Source organism: Merops nubicus, unplaced genomic scaffold (assembly GCF_000691845.1).
Source record: "Merops nubicus isolate BGI_N331 unplaced genomic scaffold, ASM69184v1 scaffold3079, whole genome shotgun sequence".
In the NCBI taxonomy this organism is placed as follows: Eukaryota; Metazoa; Chordata; class Aves; order Coraciiformes; family Meropidae; genus Merops; species Merops nubicus.
In genome coordinates, this window is record NW_008632852.1 from 85,699 (window position 1) to 98,342 (window position 12,644).

Below are 12,644 nucleotides of genomic sequence, written 5' to 3' on the forward strand. Positions count from 1 at the left end.
GACCAGCTCCCATTGCTCACGATCTTACTAAGATCTATGGGTCAGGTCCAAATCTATATCTTTGAAACGGTGACAAGCCTGTGTTAAAATGAATGGGCCGATTCTGCCTTTCCCAACAGACACCACCTGGGGCTGCTCAGTGTGTGCAGTTCTTTTGTTTGTGAATGCTGTGATTTTTTTTTTTTTTTTTTTTTAATCTGATCTTGCAATGTTTACGAGATGGGGCCTTAATTTCCTGTTCTATTGGATCTGTCTTTTAAAGCTTCCTAAGAAGGTATGTTTTCAGGAAACTGGGAGTATGAAAAGGCCCCTTCTGCACATTTAATCTGCAACGATGCAAATCTCAAAGGAGGAGGATAGAATTAAGGAACTGAATCGAGCCAATATTCTATAATGCAGTCATTATAGACTGACCCTATCTGACTGAATGAGCTGAAGATACTGTGGTTTGTGAAGTCACCTTCAGATTTCAATGCAAGAAAATTCAGTGGACCAAGACAGGATGCTGCACAAAGCCAGCAGATCGGAAGGACAGGCTTTTTATTTGGTGATTGCAGAATCAAACTTAGCTGGTGTGTCTCAGCTGGGATTGTTTTCTATTAGGCTCTTGGCTGAGCAGCAGCAAGTGCAGTTTATCTCCTAGGAAAAGCTGTAACCTGTTCACAAACTTCAAGTGGTTTTAGTCTCATCAGACTGGGGACCTCCACGAAGTCAGAGGTTTCTTTTTATTGCTTTCTGCTGGCATCTCAGATAGATACATAAAGTGGCCCCATGGCAGGTTTCATTATACAGTGCTATAGAAGTGTGAGTGGTGAGGATGGGAGCTAGGTAGAAGCTTGGGAGGAAAAGCTTTGAGGAGAAAGCCTTTTAAGCTTTTCAGAGTGGAGCAGCCACGGACATTACAAGCAACAAAATTTTTTGAGCTGTTGAGCAAGCTTTCCTATGAGCTCAGAGAAGCTGTTACACGCTGAGGAGCAGTATTAGGGTCACCTACAGAGTTTTGAAGAAAAGATCAATTTTAGTCTGACTCCAGCATTTGTGATTAACTTACCCTGACTCTTGTTCTTGGGAGCAGCAAGTCTGCAAAATCAAAACAAAATTGCTCTGGAGACAATCCTATTTCCACTGTCCATTAAACATCAGTACATGTATATTTTCTTATTACTTGAAAGCACATTAACAATTAAAGGTTGATGTGAACATTCAATGCATGTGGTTAAGGCTTAGGGTTCTGCACTCCTGAGAGGGGTCTGTTTTGCACTGGTGCCATGACTAGTGTGACTTTTAAAGATATATTCTTAGACTCCTTCAAACCCTATCGATCCACAGTACATCTTAGCCCTGTCTTTGCAAAATCTCTGTGTATCCTGCTCCAACAAACCAACCAAGCATCACTGAAAAAGCCTACAAGGATGGAGGCTGTGGGAGGAAGCCCTGCAGCAGAGCAGGGTGGATGGGGAAGGCTAGGGTGTGTCTGGAGCTGTTGGAGTCCATGCAGGGCTTCTGAGGAAGGCTATGGTGTCTTATCAGCCCTAGTTAGTCTTTTGTCATCTCTTTTTTTCAGATGTGAAGCTCTGAGGTGAAATGGGGGAAAAAAAAAACCCAAACAAACAAAAAACACCAAGCCATCTCTTAGCACAATGTGCAACAGAAAGCCAAATGAATTTTTTTTAATTTATTTTTTTTCTTTTTTAATCAACCAAAGCAAAGCCAACATCCCCCCTGTGGCTTTATCTGATTGGCATTGTCTAAACCTATAAATATCTACAGCTCCATCACCTGCAGCTTTTCAGTAGGTGCTTTTCAGGCCCTGAGCTGTGTTTCAGCACTGCAGGAGTGCTATGCCTTACACTAAGCCAAGCTGGGGCTTACAGACTTGCTTTGTCCTGGAGGGGGTTTTTCCCCTCCCTCCTGTTGCTCTTGACTCAAATGAGGGCTGTTGTGTGGATTTACTTGAAGATCACAGAAGAAACAGCTTAATTTTTTTTTTTTTTTCCTGTTCCTCATACTTGTTAGTCTGCCAAGCATGCTGATTTGTGCAAGATATGTTGGAATTTTCACTTAGATTTTCTTGCTACTATATAGATAGAAAAATAACTGCAGTACAAATAGCAGTCTTTGAGCCACTTCTTTCTCTCTTGACACTATTTCCAAATGTGTGTGTTGACACACAAATGATAAATTATCTGGTTTAATACGTAAAAGGCTCTATGATGGCATCTTACATTTTGATACAGCTTGAACATGTGTGCAAGCATGAATAGCACACTATGACTTTTGAATACAGAACCTTAGATTATTGGAACTTTGATATCATTGTCCAGGGTGACACATAGGAATGCACAGAAGAGGATACCTGCATGGAAAAAGTCTGGATATTTCCATGTGTGGTCTGTGAATTAGTTTCTCTGAGCCCAAAGGATGACTATGTCTGCAGCATCATTTGGGGATAGTTTATCCAACAATGTGGCCATGTGGCTGAGCCTGCAGTTCATGCATAACCTCAGCCTGTCCCCATCGTGCTCGAGGTCATTCTGTCTGTCCCCTGCTTTGTCCCAGGTCTCCACAGACCCGTGGTGCCTCTTGTCAGTCCGTCTCCAGCTGAGCTGTGCAGAGACCTCTGCAGCCATGTGGTCACCAGGTTGGGCTTCATTTCTCTGGGGATATTCAGAATGTTACAATATTACTACTCCACTTTCTCAGTAAGCACTGTAATAAAGCAGAGTATTAGAACACGAAACAAAAAAATCATTGTTGGCATACTAAATCAGGATAAAAGACTAAAATGAAGAATCACACTGCAAGATGCCAAAAACTTCTGAAGGCACTTCAACTTCTGCCTCAAGCAAGCTGCAAGATTAAGCTCTAAATTTATTTTTAAGTATTTGTTCTCATTTTCTTTCTTTCAGGGCTAATCTGTTGGTGCAAATCTGTTTTGTGATGGTAGAACTATAGGAAAACTGCAAATTCTCAGGCGTTTAAGTTCCTAGAACAGTTTACTGCAGCATGAAAATGAATAATTGAGGTGGGGGTGTGTGTCTGTAGAATATAGACCTGAACAAATAAACTTTTTGGTGAGCTTTTTCGTTTCTATGTATAGGTATGTGTGGATATGTATAGTACATATACATGCACAGGTGAGATAAATGTTGCATTTGGACAGAAAGTATAAGAACAGAAAGACAATTACAAGACGTTTATCGGACCCTTTCCCTCTCTGAGGGGAGAAAAATAGCCCTACAGTTCTCTGTGGTAATACCAGGAGGAATTTTAGTGTGATAGTGGATCAGCCAGACTGGCACAGCTCTGGTGATAAATGACAGGCTGTATTTTCCCATCATGTTTAAACTGGTCTTGAATCTTGACGTATGGCTCTGGGATCTAGTATCTAGTTTTCTTTTGCTTTACATAGCTCCCATCTTCTGACTGTACAGAATTTCCATTTTCATAAGCAAAATCAAATTCATTCTTAAACAGGGAAGATTGTGGGAGATCTTTTGCTTTTAGAGGTTTTGATTTAGGTTTGGGTTTGGTGGTTTTTTAATTTGATGTTTTTTAACCAGGCTTGAAGTGGAATACAGAAAAGTGGAATATGTTTACTGTTGAAGGTTTGGATGATTAAGAGATACTTTTTGCCCAGTATTTAAAGCTTACATTTCTGTTAATATTAAAATATTTCCTTTAAAAGAATGCTGAATGGAACAGATACTTCTGCTCGGGTCCACGAATAATGAATTAAGAGATCTTTTCTCCTGAATTAGAATAAGCATGATTATCTCCTTGTAAACCTGCCATTAGAAAGTATCAGTGTATGAAATGGGACTAGGTGACAAACTAGATATTCTTCTTTCCTTTGAACCACGTTCATAAAAATTTAGATGTCTTAGTAGAATCTAATTTCTCTGCATAGGATAGGCTTATCCTGAGAAATGGACTTTTATATCCAGATTAGGTCAATAAGTACACACCTAATTACCACTTTGAAGTTTCCTCTTCAGATGATACAGTGGCAGTAAGCTTTGAAAGTTGCTCGTGTTTGAAGATTTATTTACGGCCAAATCACCTGTCAATGTGCTGCCTATTCTGTCTGAATTTTTTGTCTTTCCATGACTTTCTAAATAAAGATGTGACAAGGGCAATAAAAATAAGTTTCCTGACGGTGCTGTATTATTTGGGTTAGTGAAGGTGGTTGGTCGTGAAGAGTGGTTAAAGAAGCCTGTGACCAGGCATCATGGTGCAAATGAAGTTCACTATGGAGATTGTAAATGGATGTGTATGTAGTGGAAATTTTGTACTTTGCCTTTAAAATTATGGGCTCTGAGCTAATCATCACCACAAGGGAATGAGAAATTAGCACTGTAATAGATATCTTCATGAAAATATCAACTCAATGCTTGGGAGGAGTAAGAAAAAGGAAATGCAATCCTAGTCATTGTGAGGAAAATAACGGAGAATGTCATGATGTTATCTTGGTGCTCCTGCATCCCCACAGGACAGAGCAGAGCTGGAAACGCTCGGAAAGAAGGCACCAAACAAAATCAGGGTGAATAAGCAAGGGCTCTTTGGTCTGGAAACTGCAGAACTGAGGCTGGGCATGGTAGATCATTTGCAGTCCTGGTTGTGATGAAAAGGATGAGCAGGATCAATCGTTCCCTGCCTCTTCCATCAACAGATCCAAGGTACTTCCATCTGAGCTAGCAGGTACTCAGTTGATGTTATGTACTGGGTGACAGCTCTTCCTTTTGGTATGTGCTTCTCCAAATGATTGCAGGGGGTAATTATCCATAACCCATTTTGATAAAACTGGGCTCAAGCAGCTTCTAATGGTGTTTCGCAGCCGTGTGAACTGCCCCTCAGCTGGGACATGTTTTTAACTGTACTTTCTGTTCTGAAGTCTTTTTGTTACTAGGGCATCTCATTTAGGGAAAAGAAACCAGCAGGATTCAAGTGATTAAACCATAACGTATGCATCTAGAATTTTATGTTTAAAATGTGAAGGTGAGCACATTTGTCTAGTAACTTAGAGGAAGACTACAGTTTTCAACCAAAGGTATTTTATGCATGCCAGTCACTGTTTTTAAGGACAACTTCACAGAAATTAAAAAAAGCCAGTTATATCCATAACCAGAACATGACTCTTTCTTTAGACAGGGAGTAAGATTCAGATTTTCAGAGGTGAGACACTTAGAGTCTATGAAAAAGTGTTAATTTAAGTGAAATCACTCAACAGAGCATTCTAAGAACAAGAATAATCTTTTTTCTGCTGGTAATCATAACTGTAAATAAAAATGAAATTGTTTAGATGACTTGTTCAGTGTCAGTTTGCTCAGCATTAAGACTTACTAACAGGGAAGCATAGATAAGGCAGCTCTTGGGTAATCCCAATGATAAATTATTAAAATTCCCATTAAAAACACAGAGCTAATATTTGGAGTTATACTAGTGTACTGGGGAAACTACATCAATAAAACCTCCTTCATTGCAGTGGTGCTGTCTCAGGCACATATTAAGTAAAGTCAAGTCAACCCAAGTATTGAGGCCAAGATTTTTTGTGATCACAAGGCATTGTACAAGCAACTATCATCTCTGATGGTGCTCATTCCAGTTAATGAGAGTTAGAGAGTTAGTTGGGAGGTACACAACTACTTGTAAGTATTTTTCTTTCATTCCCCCTGAAGTGCAGATGCTCCTCCAGCAAAAGCCTAAAGCAAGAACTGTTGCTGTGGACTCATAGAGGGTGTGGACCTGTGCAGGAATTGCTGGACCTATAGAAACCTTTCTTTTTAACAGACCAGTTTGTATGAAAAACCAGAAAATCCTACTGTGCATCATATGTGTCTGAATGAGAACACATCCCATAAGGTTGTTTTATCAACTTCATAAATATTCACCATGACAACCCAGTTTCTAGAGTTACAAGAAACTGTGAATTCATTTTGAGAATTAGTGTTGGTTGTAATAACTGAAGCTTGGGGGCAAATATTTAAATAATTTCTACAGAATTATGATGCTAAAGCTTTGTTGCTTGTTCTCACAAAGTAAGAGTTATGCCACCCAACTGTAGTGAAGGGTTTCTGCCAGCATTGCCCAAGTGTCATTCCTAGCAGGGTCAGTTGCTATTTGAATTAATAGAAATATTACTTGCAAAGATCTGATCCAAGAACAACAAAGCAGTAAGTTGGGGAATCTTCCTTTTTCTGTAGTATTAAAGGTAATAGAGCTTGGTAACTGATTTCTCTGAAGTTCTATTAAAAAGTTACCCACATCTGGGACTCTTGCCCATGGAAACAGTCTTTCTCTGCTAATTTTCATTAAGCTGTTGTATTCACATGGGTCCAGAATGAAAACAAGCCATCTGCAGCCAAAATGACGCTTGAAATTATTTAAATCCATATTTTTTTTCACTTTGCAAGGATGGCTGCTAAGGTTCATAAATTATGTCTGTCTTCTGCATGCATCTGCTTCCTGGTGGAGAAATCTAAATTAGCACAAAACTTAATTTATATAAAGATATTTCTACTTAGATGGAAGTTCACCTTCCTCATTATGATGCAAGAAAAAAGGAGGGGAAGGAAAAATTATTTTCACATCTCCTCCTAAGACCTTTGCAGTGTCCTGTCCATTAATGTTTTTGGATTTGTTTTTGTTGTATGTGAGAAATCCTTTTTTCCATTAAAAGTGTTTTGGTGCTTGATTAGTTTTGAAGAGGACAGAGATGGGCTGCATCTAAAAGTGCTGCTGATCCCCAGCTGGGACAATGCTTCTAGGCTCTTCACCTTATGGCCAAATTGCCCTGACTCTGCTGGATGTGCAAGTTCCTCACTGAGTGTTTTGGCCAAGGGGCTCAGGAGTTGTAGGGATGTGGGGTGAACTGATGCACAGGTGCTTGAACATAGATCATGGGATATTTCTTTTAGGGAACATCACTGAAACAATGAAAAAATGCTTTGCTTCTCTGAGAACCTGTGTGTTAAGTACCCTGGTGCAAAACCTTCTGTGACAATTTTGGAGGCCTCCAACTTGGGTGGAAGCACTGATGATGTAATTGCAGCTGGAGAGGGACATGGAGATGGTGGTATTTTCCAAGATCTGCACAGTTCATAGCTCCAGGAGGAGAAAGGAGTGCTGCAGAGAAGGACCCGTCACTACGTCACTATGTGGTTGTTGTTGCAGAGGAATTGGGTTTTACAACAACTGCTTTTCCCATCCCACCAGTATCCAGGACCTGGAAGAGGTGTTAGAGTTTCTGCTAAAATGAATGATTGATTGCTCAGCAGTTGCCTTTCATACATAATTTTAAGTACTTGAAATTTTTACACACATATATATACATACTATCTACAAAATTTAGCTTTTTTTTTTTAGCTGAAGAAAGAGTGGGTATATTTCTTTTTTTTTTTTTTCCCCTTCCTCTCTCTTTTCACTCTATTAATTGTTCAGGGGAGAATTCACAATTTGTCTTAAGAAGCATAACATGAAATTCAGGATTTACTTCTGGGCAGAGCCTTCCCAGGCTCTTGGGAAGGGGATGCATGAGCAGCCCAGGTTTTTAAAATCACAAGGAGAGCCCTGGAGACCCATGGACAGACATAACTTAATCACTGTGACTCTCTAAAGTGAAGCATAAATCATTGGTTTAAATGCACTTGGGTGGTGTTTCTGATGATAATTTAAATCTGTTTGGTTTTGTTTGTTTTTGTTTTTTTTTTTTTTTTTATGGGAAGAAACTTGGTTTTAATGAATCACTTAATAAAAAAGGGCTTCTGCCTTCCAGCATGAAGAAAATTTTAACTCAGAATTGCTGTGGTTTGCAGGGCTGTTTATATTAATGCTTGCCACACAGCAAAACTAACTCCTGTACATGGACAAAATTTTCCCATAAGCATCCTTAACACGAGGGCAAATTCTTTCACCTCATGGGAGGGAGTGAATCTCAGCTTCAATAAACCCCCTCAACAGATGGACAGAGCCATGTCCTCCAGGGTGCCTGGGCCTTCAGCTGGGAGAAGCTGTTGCAATGACTTAGATTGTCTTCACTGCTCTTCTTTCTCCAAACCCAGCCTAGGTAATGCAGCCAGAGGAAGGAACATGCTGTATTTCTTCTCTTGAAAAGCATAAGCAATATTGTTTACCTTGCGGATCCACCCACAGTAACTGGATTAAGATGGAGCCTGTACAGATGTCAGGGACAACTCCTAGAAATAATGGAATTAAAGGCTAAGAAAAATGTTTCCAATCAATATTGTTATATGTCATGGTCAAACACTAGAAGTGCTTTTTGACATCACTTTCTCAGCTGTGTTTTGGGCTTTGGGATTTTCTTTTCTTTCTCTGTTCTCATCCAAATTCCCTAGGAGAAGCTGTCTTGCAAAGAGCCATAAATATTTGAGTAGAGAAAGACTAGCATTAGAAACATGTTAAGGTTTCCATTTGCTTTTTTTTTTTTTTCTTTTTAATTTGCTGATATTGTTAACTGATCTGCAGCAGTCACACAGCCTATGGCACTGATATCTTCCATCCAAAGTAATTAGGAACATGCGTGGGAATATTTTGGATTCTTCTATAACCTAAAGCAAACTTTTAGCTACCAGGCTTGCACCATGTTCATGGTTACTCACTTTCCTTGGCAGACTATATGGGATTTTTTTAACATTTCCTGTGCTTGACTATTACTCTGTTAAAAACTCACTATGTAGCAAATAGCAAAGCTGAAGGCTGACCATGGAGGATGTGTTCCTCAGTATCCAAAATGTTCTGAAGCATATGCCTTGTCTCTGTGTTCCCTCTCTGTGCTGAGCGGAGTGGTTGGGTTGGGAGCTGCCAGTGGGTTCAATGAAAGAAAGCTCTGCGGGTTGGGTGGGAAGTGTCTGAGCATCAGAGGAGGAGGTGACAGAACATGATGAGCCTCAGCACTTCACAAAATGGGCTGTCTTTAGCTGATGTCTAGCCAAATAGCCTAGGAGAGGGTGATTGTGTTGTGAGCAGATAAAATATTGTGGAAAAATTGCTTGGGGAAAGAATGTTTGGCTGTCACCTCCAGGGTCTGATGGGCTGAATAAACATTGTTGGTAGCCTAAGCCATGGTGGTGTGGGAACATGGATGGAGGGAGAGGGAGCAACCCAGGCCCCTTGACACGGTGATACCTGAACCCAAGCAGGTCCAGACTCAGAGCTGGCTGCAAAACACTGGGTCCACTGCTCTTGTGCAGAGAAAAAACACCGTCCTCGCTTTTTAAGGAGAGAGGTCATAAAGAGAAATAATCAAACATCTTAAAAAATGTGGTGAGTAAGAGTTTCTGAACACATGGCTACTGTTGATATGCATTGCCTAGGAAACCCACAGCAGTTCATCCAGCAGGTTCTCCCTACATGTCCTTTGGTGGCACTTAGGGCTTAGTTTTTTTTCTCTACATAAACCCATCAACAGCTATTAAAATAGAGATGACCCCCATCTTTGAAATCAAGCATCGAAGTGGAATGGCTGTGTCTTCTCTGGGAGGTGAAACTCCCACTGGCTGGAGTTTCCTTGAGGTGGTGAAAGAGGTTATGGATGCTGATGAGGGCTGGGGAGCTGCAGCAGAATTCATGGAGTATTACTTTTCAAAAATATATCGAGGGTTTTAAACCTGCTGGTTTTGCCCGGGAAGAAAACACGCCCAGTGGGACCCCAGTAGTACCTCCAGGGTGGTCTTCAGCGAAGAGGAGGACAGTGGTAAGTAAAGGAGGGATGGGCAACGATCGCTTCTTCCAAAATAAAAGGTTTTAATAACATGAAAATAACAATCAAAAACCACCTGAGGCAGGCACTGAAACGGCACCCACCCCAGGGGGAGAAGCAAAAGAGCCTGTGGCCTTGGGGCCAGGGGCTTCTAACAGGTTGGTAGGTGAGTCTGCAAAGGCATTGTCCTGTAAGGATACAGAGATGGGTTACCTACAGGTCAGGGGTCCAATGGGTGTTAGGGGATTGGTCTTGTGGTGGCTAAGCCAACCACAACCTGGGAAAGATGGAAAATTCTGGATGTGTGCCCATGTTTGGGGACAAAGAGGCAACAGAAACCTCTGTCTCCAGGAGGCGCACTGCAACAATGGAGGGGTCGTGGAAACAGTCATTGACTTCATCTGTAAATAAAGACCCAACAGCCTACTTTTTTCAAAGCATGGTTGAAAAATATCCAAAGGCATATCTGCAGTTTAGAAATCCAGCATATGCCACAATGTCTCAGCAACAGATCTGGGCAGCGGAGGCATATTTCTATAGACATTGCATAAAAGTAGCCATAGAAATGCTAATTTGTATGTTGTCTAGGGAGCAAACAGATCGTCAGAACACAAGACTAATCTCCCTCTGTGTTTTTTCTAATAAAAAGAAAGAACACTAAATAATTAACATAAACAAATGAAAACTAATTTGCCAATTTTTAATTTTTACCCAATTGCATGATCCGTGTTAATGAATAATTTACAAGTCAGAAACGAATATAAAATTAAAATATTTCTCTGGGGGTGCTGTGCATGTTATCTGAGCATCCTATCTGACTGTTCATTTATCTATGTATATATATAGATAACACACAAAAAAGAGAGTAAAAGATGACCCCAGAGAAAACAGCATTCAGCACGAACCAGGCTGTAATAAAAAGAGCTGCAGACTCCAGAGGTTTTACCATTTCCTTATAGACCTGGGATCATTTGTCTAAGGCTGTTTTTGAATTATTCATATCAACTGTAGCTCTTTGCTTTCAGAGACTGAATGGGACCAGCTCCTATCGTATGGTTTCACATGTTGATTTTTTTTTATTTGCATTTAAGTTTTTTTACAGGGTGCCCTTTACTCAAAGACTCTGCTGGATGCTGCAGGATTCTATCAGCTGCACATTAAACATTAAGAACCTGTATTGTGGTTAATGCTGAGGGTTTCACACAGCAAATAAGGCAGCTGGTGGGAGGGTGAGCCAAGGAAACAAGGGAATGTAATAACTGAAGAGCTAATAAACCCTGGAAATAATGCAGTTGTTCTGCTTTGACTTTGGAGTGCTACCACCAAGGAAAAAAGTATTTATTATTTCAGCTCCAAATGTACGTGTTGATTTTAAGAATCTTCTGAGTCCCCAAACCCTAGCAGGATATTAGATTGACACCAGTACCCCTATATTGACATTTTATTTTGGATCAGGAGTCTTTAGAACAAATTTCCCAGTGGCCATCCCTTACTGTAGTTGGACTCAGAACATCTCATACTACACAAACTGTATTTGTTGTAGCTGGAGCTAAGCTGAGAGCCACAGATGAGTGTTTGACCATAGGACCACGTTCTTGATATCCCTATATGGTTATCAGACTGTTGGTTTTACCATGCAGACTCACTCTTGCTCTATCCCACTATTGGCTAAAATAGACATTGCTATGGGTCTGCCAAAGTGATTGGTCTTTCAGAGTGGTGTTAGAAGACATGAAAGAGCCATGCTGTGTATCCTCATAGTTGTGCTGTGATATGGAGGTTCTACATGAAAGGCTACTTTTCATGGTGAAGACTGCAGCGTGGTGCGTGTAACTCTGAGAGACTTCTAACATGTGCTGAAGTTCATCCTAGTCTTGGACAACAAATTAACAAGTTTTATGAAATCAGATTTTTTTCTGTTAAATCAGAATAGATCACAGAATCCCAGTATGGTGGGGCTTGGAAGGGATCTCTAGAGATCACTGAACATCAACTAGTCCAACTGCCTACTGACTGTAGGGTCACCCAGAGCAGGTTTGGAAGATTTCCAGAGAAGGAGACACAGTTGCCAGCTGGAGCAAAGGGGATTTTTTTCTAACTGGAACTTCTGTGGTGGTTGGACATTCAAATCCAAGCTGGGTAAGGGAAACTTGCCTTGAGAACCCTCCCAGAACACCCTCTTCTGGGATTAGCTCAGGACATCGTTCTTCTGTACCTTTCCAAGAACCATTGGCCTTCCTGGGAGCTCTTTTTACAATTGCTTTTCCATTTGACATGTCAACACTGATGGAAAAACATCCCCTGCTCCTCAGTCCAGCCATCTGGATTACAAGCTTATGCTCCCTCCAGTCCCCGCTTCTGCCCCTTGGCCACATAATACCAATCCAGGCTGCTCCCCACCCCATAAACTGGAGCTCTGCTGGTGAACAACCCTCTGAAGGTATCTGGAGACTTGAGAAGTGAAACTCTCACACATCTGTGAGCCTTCAAACAGGCTGTTCTTTGGGGACTTGCAGCTTGTTTTTCTGCATTTTATATTAGGAGGTTTTGGAGCATGATAAAGGTGACAAGTTGAGTCTTTGCTCAGCAAAGCACGTTCTGATGAAGGCTGGGCCATGTAGCTGACTTGCAATGGATAGGAACATAGATTAAGAGTGCTTTTTTTGAACCTCAAATACTTAACTGGTCACCATATATTAGACCCAGACACAGCAAATCACTGAACATGGCTGAAGTAACCTAAGCTATTAACATTTATAGTAATATATATTTTATATAAATGTACATGCGAGGATGTTGAAAGTGAGCTATTCAAACATTTAATATTTTCTAATCAAAACACAGTAATGGCACCAATAACCATCTCTTAAACAGCTTGTAAAGACTGGGATAGCAGAGTCTTTAAACAGCAACATCTAGTTAGAAA